A 17,951-nucleotide genomic window follows, 5' to 3' on the forward strand; every position below is an offset into this window, starting at 1 on the left:
CCCCAAACACCTCTAAGAACTCAATAGGCCTCCACCCTCAAATAGTATTAGTCATGTTGTGCCTATAATTGATCATTTAAATAACTTTCTTGCCCCAGCATCTTAAATGGCTCTCCATTGCTCCCTCTTTGCCAGTCAGCTCTTCCTTCTCTGAATTTACTTAGTTGCTAGACAACAGGGCCTAAGGATGGAAAGAGTCTTTATCTCTGAGAGCAGGTTTTCAATACGTTGCAGCTATTGTTATAATGCCTGTGATCATGGGCACAGCCATATTATTATTATTATTATTATCATTATTTGAGATGGGAGTCTCACTGTTGCCCAGGCTGTAGCGTCATGGCGCTCACAGCAACCTCCATCTTCTGGGCTCAAGTGATCCTCCCTCCTCAGCCTCCACAGTAGCTGGGACCACAGGCAAACGTCACCATGCCCAGCTAATTTTTTGTATTTTTGGTAGAGATGGGGTTTCACCATGTTGCCCAGTCTGGTCTCAAACTCCTAGGCTCAGGTGATCCACCGCCTCAGCCTCCCAAAGTGCTGGGATTACAGGTATAAGCCACCATGTCTGGCCGCAGCTGTCCCCCCAAATATTTCAAGTAGGCATCTACTGAGACTTTAATACCCACACAACAACCTTATGAAAAAGTAGGCTTATTTCTATTTTATGTATGGGGAAGGTGAGGCACAGACATGTTGACTACCTTGGCCCACTGTTTTTTTTCACACAACCAAAATATGGAGGCTCTGGGATTTGAACCGAGGCCTCTCCGACTCCTAAGTCCCCTTAGAAACCTGCACATTATTTCATTTCTATGAAGGAGAGGGAAAGAGCTCCTCACTTAAGTCTACCAACAGCTCTCAAATCACGTGAAACTCACCAGCGGCCATGACTGTCCCCCCGGGGCAAGTAGGTAGCCATATTTCACCTCATTCTACTTCTTTACCGGGCAGAAAAAATGGAGCAGAATCCGAACTGGTGGCTTGATAAGGGCACACTCAGAAAAGTAAAGGAAGTGGTGGTGCTGAAGCATCCTGCTGCCTCTCAACTCAAAGATCCTTCCACCAAACAAATACCGCCCACCTTCGAAAACAGTCATTGTGGTTGGAACAATGTCTTTATAAAAATAACCGGGCTTATCTTACTCAATCTTGCTCCCCTTCCTTGTCGGGAAAATGTCTGCCGTTCTGGTCTAGTCGGTGCAAGAGAGGCTTCCCGCCCGCTGTCCAGCACTGAGGGGGTGTCGCAGCTACGGTCAGCCTCCCTTCTCCCTTCAGGTGGCCCCTGAAGCAAGCAGAGAGCGCCTGGGACCTCGTGTTGGGACCTGAGCCGACTCCCAGGTCCCCAGAGGGCGGGTTCCTGGCTCCGCTCAGAGGCCTTCAAGCCCCTTTCACCTCCAGCTCAGAAGCCCCTGGGCCCACCTACACTCTGGCCCCTGATGGGCTTGGATGACAACTCATAACCCACATCCTGAGGGAATTCTGATGAAACCTCTGAAGGCTCCGGGTCTTGGGGAAGACCAGGTGGGCGTGAAAGTCTCAGCGGAGACGCCCAGGGGCGTGTGGGCCCTAGAAAGGCCTGGCTGTCTGGAGCAGCGGCTGGAGTGAGGCAGCTGGTGGAGAACAGGGGCGCAGGTGTGAGCTTCGTGAAAGGGTGGGCTGCTCAGTGCTCTGTAGAGAGCACCTGCAAACAGTGAGGAGGAGGCTGATGGGCTGGGCCCTCACAGGGATAGGCAAGGCACGGCCCTAATGAATCTGGCTCCAAGCACAGCCCCTCCAGTTTAAGCTTGGGGATTGGGAAAGGAGGAGGCCCACAGGGCGGAGCTGAGAGGACATCTCAGGAGTTCAGGTTACTAAGCAACTGAAGACTCAGGAGCAGCTCCTAGCTGCATATGCCCTATGCCCGGGCGCAGCATCGAGGATGCCTGGGTGGGGAGGGGGGGGGGGGGGGAGGGAGGACTTGCCTTGCCCAGTTAGACTTGGAACCTAGATCCTTGGATTTTTTTTTTTTTTTTTTTTTTTTTTTTTTTTTTTTTTTTTTTTTTTGAGACGGAGTCTCGCTCTGTCGCCCAGGCTGGAGTGCAGTGGCCGGTTCTCAGCTCACTGCAAGCTCCGCCTCCCGAGTTTATGCCATTCTCCTGCCTCAGCCTCCGAGTAGCTGGGACTACAGGCGCCCGCCACCTCGCCCGGCTAGTTTTTTGTATTTTTTAGTAGAGACGGGGTTTCACCATGTTAGCCAGGATGGTCTCGATCTCCTGACCTCGTGATCCGCCCGTCTCGGCCTCCCAAAGTGCTGGGATTACAGGCTTGAGCCACCGCGCCCGGCGATCCTTGGATTTTAATGCTCTTGTGGGAGACATGAGGCAAGATCTTGGACCGAGGAGGTGAATATCTGTTGCATTTTATCCAATATATTCCCGTCTTATAGTGAGAGACTATTTGAGAATGTTAAGTTCCCCATATTGAAAGAGAAGTCCAAATAGAGTCTTTCAAAAATTTTTAATGTATGTTAAACTTTCCATTGTGGAATATTTTACCCATCGCCCACCCCCACATCACCTGGGTTATTTTGAAGTAAAATCCAGTCATTGAATTATGTCGCCCATAAATAGTCCAGTCAGTATCTCTACATTTTAGAGCTGTTATTCTCTGCCCAGGACAGTTTTGCCCCCTAGGGGACATCTGGCAATATGTGGAGACTTTTTTTTGCTTTTCCAGCGTTGCGGGGAGGGGGTGTGCACCCAGCCTCTAGCTGATAGAAGACAGAGTAGAAACAGGGCTGCTACGAAACATTCTACAATGCACAGGCCAGCGCCTCACGACAAAGAACTATATGGCTCAAAATAACAATAGTGACAAGGTTGAAAACCATGTTTTAGAGTCTAAAAGATAAGAACACTCTAAATACATCACTATAATATTGTTAGCATTCATAAAAACAGTAATTCCTCAATATCATCAAATATCTGATTAATATTAAAATTTCCCCAATTATCATGTAAATTTTAAAAAATGTGGGGTTTAAATCAAGATCCAAATAAGACTCATACATTGCAATTGATTGATATATTTCTTTTTATTTTTTTCCTGCATCCAATCATCCATTTTTCTTAGGTCTTCTGGAATCTACAGGTTCTCATCCCTCTTTTTTCCTTGTAATTTATTTATTATAAAATAGATTTATTTTTAATTACAAAAGAGTACACAAGTACATTCCTGATATCAAAATTGAAACATACGGGTAAAGCAAACATTTCCTACCTATGACAGTCCAATCCCAGTCCTCTCCCCAAAGAACTAATTTATCAAAATTGTGTGTGTGTTGGTTAAGATTATATTCAATTGGCCAGGCACAGTGACCGACACCTGTAATCCCAGCACTTTGGGAGGCCGAGGTAGGTGGATCACCTGAGGTCAGGAGTTCGAGACCAGCCTGACCAATATGGTGAAACTGCATCTCCACTAAAAATACAAAATTAGCCGGGCGTGGTGGTGCATGCCTGTAATCCCAGCTACTCAGGAGGCTGAGACAGGAGCATTGCTTGAACCTGGGAGGTGGGGGTTGCACCACTGCACTTCAGTCTGGGTGACAGAGAGAGAGACTCCATCTCAAAAAAAAAAAATATATATATATATATATATATATTCAACTACATGTTTCAAAAAACAAAATGATAACAACAAAAGCTTCAATTTTATTTATTTTTCAGAAAGATAAGCCAAGGGATAGGCAGTCCAGGGCTAATGTGGCGACTCCATGAAGTTTTTAGGGTCCCAAGTTTATTCTAGCTCCCTGTCCTACCATCTGTGAATGTGGCCCCCATTCTCATGTAGCACAATGGCTAATGGAGAACCATCCCTCTTATCTATATTAGGACTAGGTAGCAAGATGGAAAAGTGGAAGGGCATATCTCTCTGTATTAGTTTGCTAGGGCTGCTGTGACAAAGGACCACAAATCAAGGGCTTATACCACAGAAATTTACTTATCCTCTCACAATTCTCACAGTTCTGCAGGCTAGAAGTCCAACATCAATGTATCAGGCAGGATCAGAAGTTTTCCTTCTGAAAACTGTAAGGAAAAATCCGTCCCATGCCTCTCCCCTAGCTGCTCGTGATTGGCTGGAAATCTTTGAGTTTCCTTACCTTGTGGAAGCATCACCCCAATCTCTGCCTTGGTCGTCACATGGCATTCTTCATATGTGTGTGTTTCTGTGTCCAATTTTCCCTGTTATATAAGGACATGTTTATATTGGATTAGGGCCCACCCTCATGACCTCATTTTAACTAATTACATCTGCGAGCACCCTATTCCAAATAAGGTCACATGCTGAGGTACGAGGGATTAGGGCTTCTATATATAAATTTGGGGGAGAGACAATTTAACCCATAACACTCTCCCATAAAGAGACTTTGTAGAAGTCTCTTACACTTCTTTGTTCATACTTCTTTCGCCAAAACTTAGTCTTATGGCCACACCTCGCTGCAAGAGATGCTGGGAAAGGGAAGCTTTCACTGAGCACATGACCATCCCCCCAAAAGTCAGTTTTTGTTACCAAAAAGGAAGGAAAAATGGACAGAGCAACTACCAGCAATCTGCCATGGAATGTATCCTCCCAGACATTTTTCTGTGTGTTGCATGTAACCAAATGACCACAAACTGGGTGGCCTAAAATACCAGAAACTGATTCTCTCACAGTTTAGAAGCCAGAACTCCAAAATCAAGGTGTTGGTGGGGCCACACTCCTTCCAGAGCCTCTAGTGGACAATCCACCCTGGCCTCTCCAGCTTCCAGTGGCTTCTTTGTCCCTTGGCCTGTGGCTGCATCAGGAGCCTCTGCCTCCATCTTCACATGGACTTCCCCTCTGGGCCTTCTCTTCTGTGTGTCTGTTTGTTTTTGAGAGTGAGTCTCGCTCTGTCGCCCAGGCTGGAGTGCAGTGGTGTGAACACTGCTCACTACAGGTTCGACCTCCAAGGCTCAAGCGATTCTCCCATCTCAGCTTTCTTATTTTTTTTTTTTTTTTTTTTTTTGAGACGGGGCTTTTTTTTTTTCCCTGGCTGGAGTGCAGTGGCCAGATCTCAGCTCACTGCAAGCTCCGCCTCCCGGGTTTTACGCCATTCTCCTGCCTCAGCCTCCGGAGTCGCTGGGACTACAGGCGCCCGCCACCTCGCCCGGCTAGTTTTTTGTATTTTTTAGTAGAGACGGGGTTTCACCTTGTTAGCCAGGATGGTCTCGATCTCCTGACCTCATGATCCGCCCGTCTCGGCCTCCCAAAGTGCTGGGATTACAGGCTTGAGCCACCGCGCCCGGCCCATCTCAGCTTTCTGAGTAGCTGGGGCTACAGGTGAGTGCCACTGTGCCTGGCTAATTTTTTGTAGAGATGGGGTCTCACCATGTTGCCTGGGCTGGTCTCAAGCGATCCTCCCACCTTGGCCTTCCAAAGGGCTGAGATTACGTGTGTGAGCCACTGCCCTGGACCCTCTTCTGTCTCATAAAAACACTTGTCATGGCCGGGCGCGGTGACCCACGCCTGTAATCCCAGCACTTTGGGAGGCCGAGGTGGGTGGATCACCTGAGGTCAGGAGTTCAAGACCAGCCTGACCAACATGGAGAAACCCCATCTCTACTAAAAATACAAAATTAGCTGGGCGTGGTGGCACATGCCTGTAATCACAGCTACTTGGGGGACTGAGGCAGGAGAATCGCTTGAACCCGGGAGGTAGAGGTTGTGGTGAGCTGAGATTGCGCCATTGCACTCCAGCTTGGGCAACAAAAGTGAAATACTGTCTCAAAAAAAAAAAAAAAAATACTTGTCATTGGATTTAGGGCCCACCCAGGTAATCCAGGATCATCTCATTTTAAGATCCTTTCTTTTACATGTGCCAAGACCTTTTTTGCTTTGTTTTTCTCACACCCAATCACATCCTAGACCCATCCATGAGTTCCAGGATGCGACCATATCCTTTAGGGTGAGGGGACCATTCAATGTCCTACACCCTCCCTGGAGCAGCAGATATTTCCAGAAATAGCAAAATATGGCTCTCCACATTGTCCTCATTCATTTTAATTAGCAATGGCAGAGGAAGAGCACTGTGGTACTACACACTCTGAGAAGCATAAGTAGATCTGGTTGCCTAGGGCCTGTTTAAAGTTGGAGAAACTCAGAAGGTTCTGCCAAGTGTTGGCATGTGGGTGCTAAGCTGTTTTTGGTAGAATGGTAAACTATGCTAGCATGTTTTTCGATGTTTACCATGCATTTTAGAGAGGTTTCCTGCTAAATGAATTTTCAATTGAGAGCTAGCTCAGGAGCGGGCACAGAAAGATAGAAGGGTAAGAGAAACATTTCCAATGTATCAAGTTATGAGTTGCAGGGCCTCACTTCTTACTTAAAGAGCAAAATGTTGGCTAGGGGTAGCGGTGGAAAGTTCCTGATGCCAGATTTTGGAGGTGGGAGAAAGAAATAGTATCAGCCCTCTACCTGCCACCCTGTTCTTCATCTGCTTCAATTTCAGTTTCAGTATTTACTGAGACCATACTGGGCACCAGGAAAGACTTATTTTCCTCAAGCCTCACAAGCAGCTAGGTGTTATTACTTTGTCCACTTTCCAGATGAGATACTGTGATTCGGAGAGGTTAAGGCACTTGCGCCCATGATCATGCAGCTGTAAGTGGCTAAAGCAGAAGTTCTTAATGTTTTCTGACTGCTAACTTGATGCTCTTTTTTTTTCTTATCACGTTTTTTTGAGACGGAGTCTTGCTCTGTCGCCCAGGCTGGAGTGCAGTGGCCGGATCTCAGCTCACCGCAACCTCCGCCTCCTGGGTTCACGCCATTCTCCTGTCTCAGCCTCCCGAGTGGCTGGGACCACAGGCGCCCGCCACCTCGCCCGGCTAATTTTTTGTATTTTTAGTAGAGACGGGGTTTCACCGTGTTAGCCAGGAGGGTCTCGATCTCCTGACCTCGTGATCCGCCCGTCTCGGCCTCCCAAAGTGCTGGGATTACAGGCTTGAGCCACCGCGCCCGGCCAATGCTCTTTCTACCATAGCATGAGAGAGGAACATTCCTTTCTGCTTGCGGGTGCCCGTCCTGGTAAGGGGGTAGAGAGAGGAGCAGGCTTATCTCCTACCCACCAGGGTTGCTCCTCCCTCCCATTTGAAAGCAGAACAGGCTGCAGCAGGAGGCATGCAATTGGTGTTTCTGCCAGTCTCCAATTCTAGTGGAAGAAACTGCCTAATTAAAGTCTGCAGCATGCCCAGAAGCTTCCGGGATTGTTTTCCGTGCGTTCCCAGAGCCTGATGATACATATTCTTCATGTTTATGTGGCGTGATACACTGTGCTCCATGAGCATGAAGTATTAGTGAGCCAATTTCACCATCTACGCAGCTACAGAGCAACCGGAAGGCATCCCTGTTTTAATTTATGAGGGACCAGCCTGCGCAATCAATAGGTGCCCCACAGGTTATTAAAGAGGAGAAAGATGGCTCAGGCCGCCTTGTTTACTAACAGGCAAATGGTCTTCTGGCAGCTTCTGGCTTGCAAGGGATTTACATTTCCTTTTCAGGCCAGAAACAGTGGTGTTCCCTTTTCATCTCAGCCCCAAGCCTGAGAACAGGGGGCTGGTGGAGGCTCAGGCAGAATCTGAAAGTGCCCTTCCCTACACTGTAATCTCAGAGAGTGGATGGGGTGGAGGGTCAGCCCAAAGATTTATGAAGTCCCTTTGTGTTTTGAGACCCTGGAGAACAATAGCTTTCCAGGATGGGGGTTGGGATGTAGGGGATGGGAGTGGGTGACTGGGTGTGAGAACAACCAAGCAAAAAGGAATAGGCAACTCCTACCAGGCTGGCTGGAGGGGAAGTGGTCTTTTAGTCTGCCTGCCAGTCTCTGGAGAAGTCCTTTTATTCGCTGTTTTTGCCTTCTCTTTGTTTTGGGTCCTTTGATTTCAGGAAGCTATGGTTCTTTTGCAGTCTACTTTTTAATAGTTCTGGAGGAAGAGTGTAGATTGGATTTTAAAATAAAATAGTAACAGCACTGGGTTATTTAAGTAGAAAGGAAAGAAGTACTTCCCTTCAGTCCACATTCTGGAGGGCAAGATGGGGTAATACAGGAGTTCTCAAACTTTTTTGTCTCAGGACCCCTTTACATACTCTAAAAATGTATGTAGGTTAGTGGCAGAAAATTTTAAATATTTGTCAATTTTAAGATCACAATAATAAACCCATTACATGTTAATATAAATCACATATTTCTGTTTTAATTTAATTTATTTACTTTAGCAAGGTGAACTAGATTTAATTTTTTATAAAACAGGTAAACTGATTTCTAAATAAAATGATCAGTTAAGGTCACTTCAGCTGCTCTTTAAAGTGGCTTTTTTCTGGAATGATGGAAGTTGTCGCCAGGGGGCCTGGCCGTGGGGGGCCTGAGACCCCTAGATGGTGGACTTGGAGACGGAGACCCCCAGGTGGTGGTTCTCCCAGACATGGTGGTTGTGTAGGTCAACGGGGGCCTGGACCGCCTCCTCCACGCAGCGGATTTGGATCAGCGCCATCTTGCGGTCCTTCTGGAAGAACTTGAGTCGTTTGATGGCGCCCCCATGGCTGGAGGAGAGGACCTTGAGATATTCCTCGGATACTGAGGGCGGGATGTTGGAGAGGTGCACAGTGGCCGAGGGCAGGAATATGTTCTGGAAGTTCTTGAAGCGGTGCAGGGCCGAGTTGCCATAGTCCTTGGTCAGGCCTTGGTCCTTCCGGCCCTTGCGGGGCAGCTGCACGTTCTGGTGCTTCGAGGGCGTGATAAGGCTGAGGTGATGTGGATGGGCTTCCCGTGCAGCTTGTGCCAGTTCAGGTGGCTCATAGCCGGCTGGGCCTGGTTGTCGTCTGCCATCTTCAACAGGGCGTTCTCCTTTTTATTGAACAGGATCTTCACGCGCTGCACGTACCCGTAGTTGCTGAAAAGAATAAAGAGGCTTTGGGGGCTGGGCGCGGTGGCTCACGCTTGTAATCCCATCACTTTGGGAGGCTGAGGCAGGAGGATCATGAGGTCAGGAGTTCGAGACCAGCCTGACCACCATGATGAAACCCCATCTCTACTAAAAATACAAAAATTAGCCGGGCGTGGTGGCACGCTTGTAATCCCAGCTACTCGGGAGGCTGAGACAGGAGAATCGCTTCAACCCGGGAGGGAGAGGTTGCTATGAACCGAGATCACGCCATTGCACTCCAGCCTGGGCAACAGAGCAAGACTCCATCACACACACACACACACACACACACACACACACACACACACACGAGGCTTTGGGGTGTGACTCTCTCTAGGTTGAGGTTGCTGACCAGTAAGACAGAATTTCCTGCCCCTGCCAGGCCCGGGATGGCGATCTGGCCTGCCGCTGCAGCTGCTGCCGCAGAGGGGATAGCCAGGGGGACCAGGCTCCGTGGATGTTCGAACTAAAAGATCGAAGGCCGCGGCCATGTCTAGTCTAGCGAGGGCTGGCTGCCCCCAGAGGGCAGGTCTGGGCGTGGTAGTCCCGGCTCTTTTCATTGTTGTACTTGAGGTTGAGACTGATGAGCTTGGGGAAGTCGATGCACAGCGAGTGGCAGGCGTTGTAGGTGTTCTGCCAGTCCAGCGAGAGCTTGACATGCTGGGCGTTCTCGGGGTCGGCGTACTGCAGCAGGGCCTGGAGCTGGTTGTTCTTGATGAAGGTGATGGTCTTCAGCAATGTGCCGAACTTGGAGAAAATCTGATGCAGCACATCCAGAGTCACGGGCTAGACGACGTTCTCTACGATGATCCTGAGCACTGGGCTCTGCCCAGCCATTGCCATTCCTGCGTCTACGGCCACCGCCGAGGCAGCCAAGGCCAGGTTCCCCGAATGGACCGAGTTAACGCCTGAGGGCCGCTGGGTCCTGTGCCTGGTTGGGAGAGCTGTCGGTCTTCAGCCCCTTATGGGTGGAGAACTGGATGTAGATGGGCTGGCTGCGCTGCACGGGCGTCACTGAGGTGTAGTAGTTCACCATGGTGTTGGCAGCCTCCTCCGTGCTCATCTCGATGAAGGCCTGGTTTTTCCCCTTCAGCATCAGGAGATTAGCGACCTTCCCAAAGGGCAGCTCCAGGGAGATCACCTCCCCTTCGGTGACGTCGATTTTTGGATGTGGGTCACTCTGGAGGGGACACCGGCGCTTCTGCTGTCACCTTTGAACTTCTTGCTGCCATTTCCATTTGCTGCAGAGGCCGAGTTGCTGCTCATGATAAATGGTCTGTTAGTGACTCAGGTAGAGAAAAGCTCGTCAGATCCCTGCTTTGTACCAACTGCTATATCTGGGACAATGCCGTCCATGACACGCACAGCAGACCCGCGGGGATGGAATGGAGGCGCCGGAATATTTTATTTATTTATTTATTTTTGAGAGAGTCTTGCTCTGTTGCCCAGGCTGGAGTGCAGTGGCGAGATCTTGGCTCACTGGAACCTCCGCCTCCTGCGTTCAAGCAATCCTCCTGCCTCAGCCTTCCAAGTAGCTGGGATTACAAGCGCATGCCCACCTAATTTTTGTATTTTTAGTAGACAGGGGATTTGGGTTTCTCCACGTTGGCCAGAGTGGTCTCGAACTCCTGACCTCAGGTGTTTCACCTGCCTTGGCCTCCCGAAGTGCTGGAATTACAGGCATGAGCCATTCTGCCCAGCCCATATTTCTATTTTTAAAAATCGTATCTTCCAAACAAAATTTTCAGCAAGAAAAATGACATTATTTTACAGTTTTGAAAAATGGCATTGTTTTGCATTGTGAAATATTGTGAAATTTTTTTAAATGTGTGCATTAACAGAAGATAAATGGATTCTCAAATATTTACTTTTGCATTCAGTATATTGCAATATGTTGGTTTGGTCAAAATGTGTGAAGAAAATCCAGCTTCACACAACTATGTAGCTGGAAAAGGGAAGAGTATTTAATAGTCCTCTTAGATAATTGTGGATATTCTATTTTGATACTACACCAAAACAAGTGTCTTAAAGGTTAGTTGCAATGTGAAGTCTGAAATTATGTCAATAAACTTTTCGTGTTCTGTTACATTAAAATCCATTGGTTTGCTGTGTACTTAGAATGGATCTTTTACCCATGCATGAGTTTGTACTACAATGCATTCATTGGTCATTGGAAAATATTTGTCTTTGAATGATGCAGGTATTTCAAATGTTGACACATTTTATTATACCATATCAGAAAAAAATCACGGTCATTAATATCACCAATCTATTTCATTAGAAAAATCCTGATGAGAAGCTGTCAAGCTCCACAGTGGTAAACAAAAGTTTTTCCAAATTCTAACTTTTGCTTGGAAGCTCAAATTTTATCATCAGCGACAAATGCTATCAGTTGTTTTCCTTGAAGTGACAGGCTCCCTTTGTTCATTTTTAAGAAAATGTCTGCCAAACGCTTAGTCTGAAATAGCATTCTTTGTCATTTGTTCTTTCAAGCAAAAAGAAAAAAAGATGCTCCATGAAAAAAGTGGTTTGTTCAACTCACAACTCAAATAATCGCCTAAGTGTTTTTCCTAGAGATAACTATCATAGTTTGGAACACATCAAAAGTACTTTATGCATACTTCTCATTTTGTTACACAGTGTCTCAGTCTGTTGTGTGTTTCCATAACAGAATACCACAGACTGGGTAATTTATAAAGAAAAGAAATGTATTTTTTTACAGTTCTGGAGGCTGAGAAGTTAAGGGGCCCGCATCTGGGGAAGGCCTCCTTGTTCCGTCATCCCATGGCAGAAGGCAGAAAGGCAAGAGAGTTGCATGCACAAGAGAAGAAAGAAGACCGAGTTCCTCCTTTTTATCAGGAACTTACTGTGATAATGTCATTAATCCATTGATGAGGGCAGAGCCCTCATGACCATAATCACCTCTGAAAAAGTCCCACTTCTCAATACTGTTGCAATGGGGATTAAGCTTCCAACACAAGAACTTTGGGGGACATACTGAAACCATAGCACACAGATTATTTTGAAAATTGTCAATATTTAATAGAATTAATTTTGACTGCTTCACCAAGGACATTCTCCCTCTCTCTCTCTCTCTTTTTTTTTTTTTAAGTAGAGGCAGGGTCAGGGTCTCCTGGCCTCAAGTGATCCTTTGGCCTCGGCTAAGGCCTCCCAAAGTGCTGGGATGATAGGGGTGAGCCAAGGCACCCAGCCTAAGGGCATTTGTTTAAGTGAATTAGGCATTTGTTTTTCCTGCAAGTGTGTGACAGTGATGACTAGTACAGTTGGATGCTTAGGATTTGGTTCATGCTAAAATGCCAGTAGTTTTACCCACCATCAGTGCAAATTGTCGACACAGTGAAAAAGGCAAAAAACATCATATTATTATTATGAAAGTAGTTTTGACTTCAGGAATACCTCAGAAGAATGGCAGGAATCCTCAGGGGTCTATGGATCACACTTTGAGAACAGCTGGTGTAGTGGATGCAACAAATGACTCAATGTCAGAGACTTCCTACCCCAGCTTTGCCTCAGGCTGGCTCTGTCTTGTGCGAGTCATTTCACCCAAGTGTCTTGGTTTTCTTATTTTTGACATAAGCTGGTTGGATTAAATGATCTCTGTCACCTCATTGTCATCTAAGGAACACTGTGGAGCATGGAACAGTCTTTATCATTGACTTCTTAGCATCATTGTTTTTCCTGTTTTTCTCTAATATGGCTTGCTCTGTTGTGTTGTCAGGATAAACAGGCGCGTATTCTCTTCTTATCCCTTTACAAAAGGGAGGGCAACTGGCTCTCCTGTAGAGCGGGAGCTCTGTTGGAGAGAATCAACTGAATGATCCACCTCTACAGGAGAAGCTTTGACATCCGTGTATGCTATTTGAACACCGTGCCTTTGATCCTAAATTGTTCCCAGGGTGGGGGCATTTTCAGTTAATGTGTGTGTGGGGAGGGGGGCTCTTTGTCATGAAATTCAGCCAGGAAAATGGCGGCCAAGCTATAATAATAAGAGAAACATGCATTTTTCATGAAAAGTAAAGAAGACCAGAGCAGAGGGTTTTCTGAAGAAAACTACGTTATTTGGTGGTGGTGATGTACATTTGTCTTCAGATGAAAGAAGCCAACGTTCTCCTGCTTCTCCTCATCCCTGTTCATGTGTCGGAATTTACCTCTTGCCTCTACAGAGCCAGCAAAAGCCTGAGCTAAGGGAAAATGCAGTGATCCCAGTGAGGATCAAGAGGGGACAGGCCAGGCGCAGTGGCTCATGCCTGTAATCCCAGCACTTTGGGAGGCCAAGGCAGGCAGATCATGAAGTCAGGAGATTGAGACCATCCTGGTTAACACGGTGAAACCCTGTCTCTACTAAAAATACAAAAAATTAGCCGGGCGTGGTGGTGGGCGCCTGTAGTCCCAACTACTCGGGAGGCTGAGGCAGGAGAATGGCATGAACCCGGGAGGCAGAGCTTGCAGTGAGGTGAGATCGCACCACTGCACTCCAGCCTGGGTGACAGAGCGAGACTCTGTCTCAAATAAATAAATAAATAAATAAATAAATAAATAAATAAATAAATAAATAAATAAATGAAAGAAGGGACTGCAGGGCTTGGACTGCATTGTCCTAAGGGAAGTGGTATGCCTAGAGCGCCTGACGAGGGCCATATGTAAGAGAGGACTGCAGAGAAAAGGAGAACATTCACATAAGACAGCACACAAAAGGCAGCACAGAAACATATCGTCATCTTTATGAATATCATAAAAAACAAAATGTAGCTAAACAAAGGTATGTCTTGTTTCCTCCACCTTTGTAAAGCTTTAGAATAAGTACTTGTATGCTTCAACAGAAGAGTGGCATTTGGTCTGGAGAAGAGAGGTGGGTCAATATGGCAGAAGCTCTTGAAGCAAAACTCCACCTAACCAAATATCCGGTTAGCAGATCCTCCCTGTTGCCTCTATAGAACCCGCTAATGCCCATGGCGTGCCAGATACCCAAATAGTAGAGGTACTCTCAGGTACTTCTGTTTCCACAAATTGAGCTAAGTGCTCACCAGAGGCTAGGGCTATTGGCTCCCAACCCACATCTGCCCATTGTACTTGCAATTCTGATTATGCAATTTAATTATGAAAACCAATGAAATGTGAGGGCAAAAATGAGTTTTTGTTCCTATAAAAACTGGAGTTGTATGCTTCGGAAAGATTTGATAAAAACAAGTTACACACAAAAATTGCTGTTGAATTAGTATGGGAAAGACATGTGGTGAAGACTAGCAAAAAAATCATAAACATTTTAGGGTAATTCTCGGTAATGTAGAGTAAGGCTTGGATTGCCTTGTGTGTTTAAGTTCTCATTCTACTCTAAAGAAACCCAAACTGGAATGTATGGTAGATTCCAATAGAAAGTAAGCTCTGTGAGTGCAGAGACTTAGTGTTGTTCACTGCTGTGTCCTTATCACCTAAATTATGCCTGGCACATAGTAGGAACACAACATATATTTGTAGAATAAATAAACCGTAGGCCAGGCGCGGTGGCTCACACCTGTAATCCCAACACTTTGGGAGGCCGAGGTGGGTGGATCACGAGGTCGAGAGATCAAGACCAGCTTGGCCAATATGGTGAAACCCCGTCTCTACTAAAAATACAAAAATTAGCCGGACATGGTGTCAGTCACCTGTAATCCCAGCTACTCGGGAGGCTGAGGCAGGAGAATTGCTTGAATCTGGAGGGCAGAGGTTGCAGCGAGCTGAGATTGCGCCACTCTACTCCAACCTGGCGACAGAGCAAGACTCTCTCAAAAAAATAAACTGTAGATACAGTTAATGCAAGAAAGATAAAGCAGAACTCCAATTAACAGATACCTGCTCCAAGAAAATGCTTTGATCCTACCCTTGAAGAAAATGGTACCTAAACTTACCTTTATATGTTTTAAGTTAAAATTGAAAGTTTAAGGTATGCTTTTACCATTTTCCTTCGTTCCCCTTGTAGATATTTTTATTTAGTGAAATATCTACTCTCCTGACCACATTGGACAGGGGGGCTTAGCTTGTATTCAGAAGTGGGGACCACATCTTGGTTATGTAATAGGCACTGCCCACCCCATAGTGGATTTCCAGGTCAGCAGAGGACTACCCAGATCATGAGCCTTAATGCAGACTCCTCTGATCTCCCCTCTCCAGAAGGTAACTAGAAAAACCTGCTCTGGCTCAGAAAGGAAGAGACCTGATAGGAGGCAGGTTGCATCTCTAGATAGAGATTGGCCCGGTAGATGTCGGTCGGAAGGAGAGGCCATGCCTTTGAACCTTCCCTGACCCAGTAAGCTATAGTGGGGATGTGTGCAGGTAACAAATACCTCTTCCACTTCAGACTGTGTTTGAGATTCTTTGGATTTGGACTCAGAGGATCTGAGCTCAAATTTCTGTATACAATTAGCCCTTGAACAACACAGGTTTGAACTGCACGGTCCACTTATATGTGAATTTTCTTTTGCCTTGCCACCCCAGAGACAAGAATACCAAATCTCCTCTTCTGCCTCCTCCTTCTCAGCCTGCCTACTCAACATGAACATGATAAGGATGAAGTGGAAGTGATGATCCACTTCCACGTAATGAATATAAATATATTTTCTCTTTCTCCTTCCTTCCTTCCTTCCCTTCCTCCGTCCCTTCCTTCCTTCCCTCCCTCCCTTCCTTCCTACCTTCCCTTCTTCCTTCATTCCCTTCTTCCTTCCTTCCTATCTTACCTTCTTCCTTCTTTCCTTTTTTCCTTCCTTTTCGTTCCTTCCCTCCCTCCCTCCCTTCTTTCCTTCCTTCCTTTTCTTCCTTCCTTTTCCTTGCTTCCCTCCCTCCCTTCCTTCGTTCTTTCCTTCCTTCCTTCCCTCCCTCCCTCCCTTCCTCCTTCCTTCCTTCCTTCCTTCCCTTCTTCCTTCCTTCCTTCCTTCCTCCTTCCTTTCTTTCTTGCTCTGTCATGCAGGCTGGACTGCAGTGACACAATCATAGCTCACTGCAGCCTTGAACTCGTGGGCTCAAGTGATCCTTCTGTCTCAGCCTCTGGAGTAGGTGCAACTATAGGTGCACACCACCACACCCAGCTAATTATTTTTTTAATTAATTTTTTTTTTTTAGATAGAGTCTCACTCTGTCACACAGGCTGGAGTGCAGTGGCATGTTCTCGGATCACTGCAACCTCAGCCTCCCAGGTTCAAGCGATTCTCCTGCTGCAGCCTTCCGCGTAGCTGGGATTACAGGTGCCTGCCACCATGTCTGGCTAATTTTCCTATTTTCAGTAGAGAAGGAGTTTCACCATGTTGGCCAGGCTGGTCTCAAACTCCTGACCTCAGGTGATCCGCCCACCTCAGCCTCCCAAAGTGTTGGGCCACTGCGCCCAATTTTTTTTATTTTTTATTTTGTAGAGATGGAGACTTACTGTGTTGCCCAGGCTGGCCTCAAACTCCTAGACTCAAGTGATTCTCCTGCCTTGGCCTCCCAAAGTGCTGGGATTACATGTGTGAGCCACCATGCAAGGCCTATAATTAATAACATTTTCTTTCCTCTAGCTTACTTTATTGTATATAAGTATATATACTTTATTGTATATAAGTATATAAGACATACAAAATATGTGTTAATTGGTTGTTTATAATATTGGTAAGGTTTCCAGTCAACAGTAGGCCATTAGTAGTTAAGTTTTGGGGGAGTTAAAAGTTATATGTGAAGTTCTTACTGCGCAGGAGTTGGTGCCCTTGTCCCTGTGTTATTCAAGGGTCAACTATTAATATATTAACCTTGTGGCCTTGAACTAATTAGCACGCTTCTTCAAGCCAGAACTTCCTAACTGGTGGGCAGGGAGTGGGTTACAGGTATGATAAGATATTGATCCTCTCAATGCAAGGCCTAGGGCAGCTAGAACCTCTGGGGGTTAAATACCTCTGGTGCCAGCAGCCTCATACTTTTTCCATAGTGAGATGTGTGTGTGAGTGTATGTGTGTGTGTGCATATATGTGTTTTTTTTTTCAGTTTCCTATGTGTATCATGATATGGAACAGGTTATGAACACTAAGAGTTGCAGCATTAGCTCCTCAGCTAATGATGCCCATTCTGCCTCTGTGAACAGGTTGTTGAGCGGATCGTATGAGATATAGGTGTGAAATGCTGCGAAAACTGTGAGAGTTATAAAGTAGTAAGCAGGGTGCAGTGGCTCACACCTGTAATCCCAGCACTTTGGGAGGCCAAGGCGGGTGGATCACCTGAGATCGGGAGTTCGAGACCAGCCTGACCAACATGGTGAAACCCTGTCTCTACTAAAAATACAAAATTAGCCAGGCGTGGTGGCACATGCCTGTAATCCCAGCTACTCAGGAGGCTGAGGCAAGAGAATTGCTTGAACCTGGGAGGCGGAGGTTGCGGTGAGCTGAGATAGTGCCATTGCACTGCAGCCTGAGCAACAAGAGCAAAACTCCGTCTCAATAAAATGATAAAATAAAGTAAAATAAAATAAAATAAAGCAGGAGGCCTCGTGACAGACCAAGTGCCTGGTGTTATCTAGCAGCACAGGAGCGTTTGATCCCATTTCTCTAGCCCTAGTTTCTTCACCAGATTCTTGAATCAGTGGAAATAGAAGGGTGGGGGCAGGAGGAGTTGGCATATGGTGATCAAAATATTATCCTTATTTCTGGTAACTCTGATATTAGCGTTATCTGTAGGCAAGTGAGCTTCCTAATACTAAACCCCAGTATCAGGCCGATTTTCCCACCCAGTCATGGGTAACTCCAGGTATTCATCTCCTGCAGGGGAACGTCTGTCTAGGGCAGCAAGCATACTCCCTGTGGGCAGAAAAGAGACGAGAAGGGGATGGGTCCGTGCATGTCAAGTTTCTTCTTCCACACTTGCCAGTCAGATACCTCACTCGCCTCTCCTGGGACGGAGTGAGGAGTGGGAGGGAACAGGGGCAGGAGTGTTCCACTCACAGACTAGTGGGTCGGATTC

The 17,951-nt window shown here is 46.5% G+C and overlaps 1 pseudogene; it reads right to left on the minus strand.

The window, feature by feature from the left end:
• Positions 1-8,423: 8,423 nt before the first annotated feature.
• LOC111556000 lies at positions 8,424-10,331 on the minus strand (annotated as a pseudogene).
• Between the last annotated feature and the right edge of the window lie 7,620 nt (positions 10,332-17,951).

This window comes from Piliocolobus tephrosceles, chromosome 6 (assembly GCF_002776525.5).
Source record: "Piliocolobus tephrosceles isolate RC106 chromosome 6, ASM277652v3, whole genome shotgun sequence".
NCBI lineage: Eukaryota > Metazoa > Chordata > Mammalia > Primates > Cercopithecidae > Piliocolobus > Piliocolobus tephrosceles.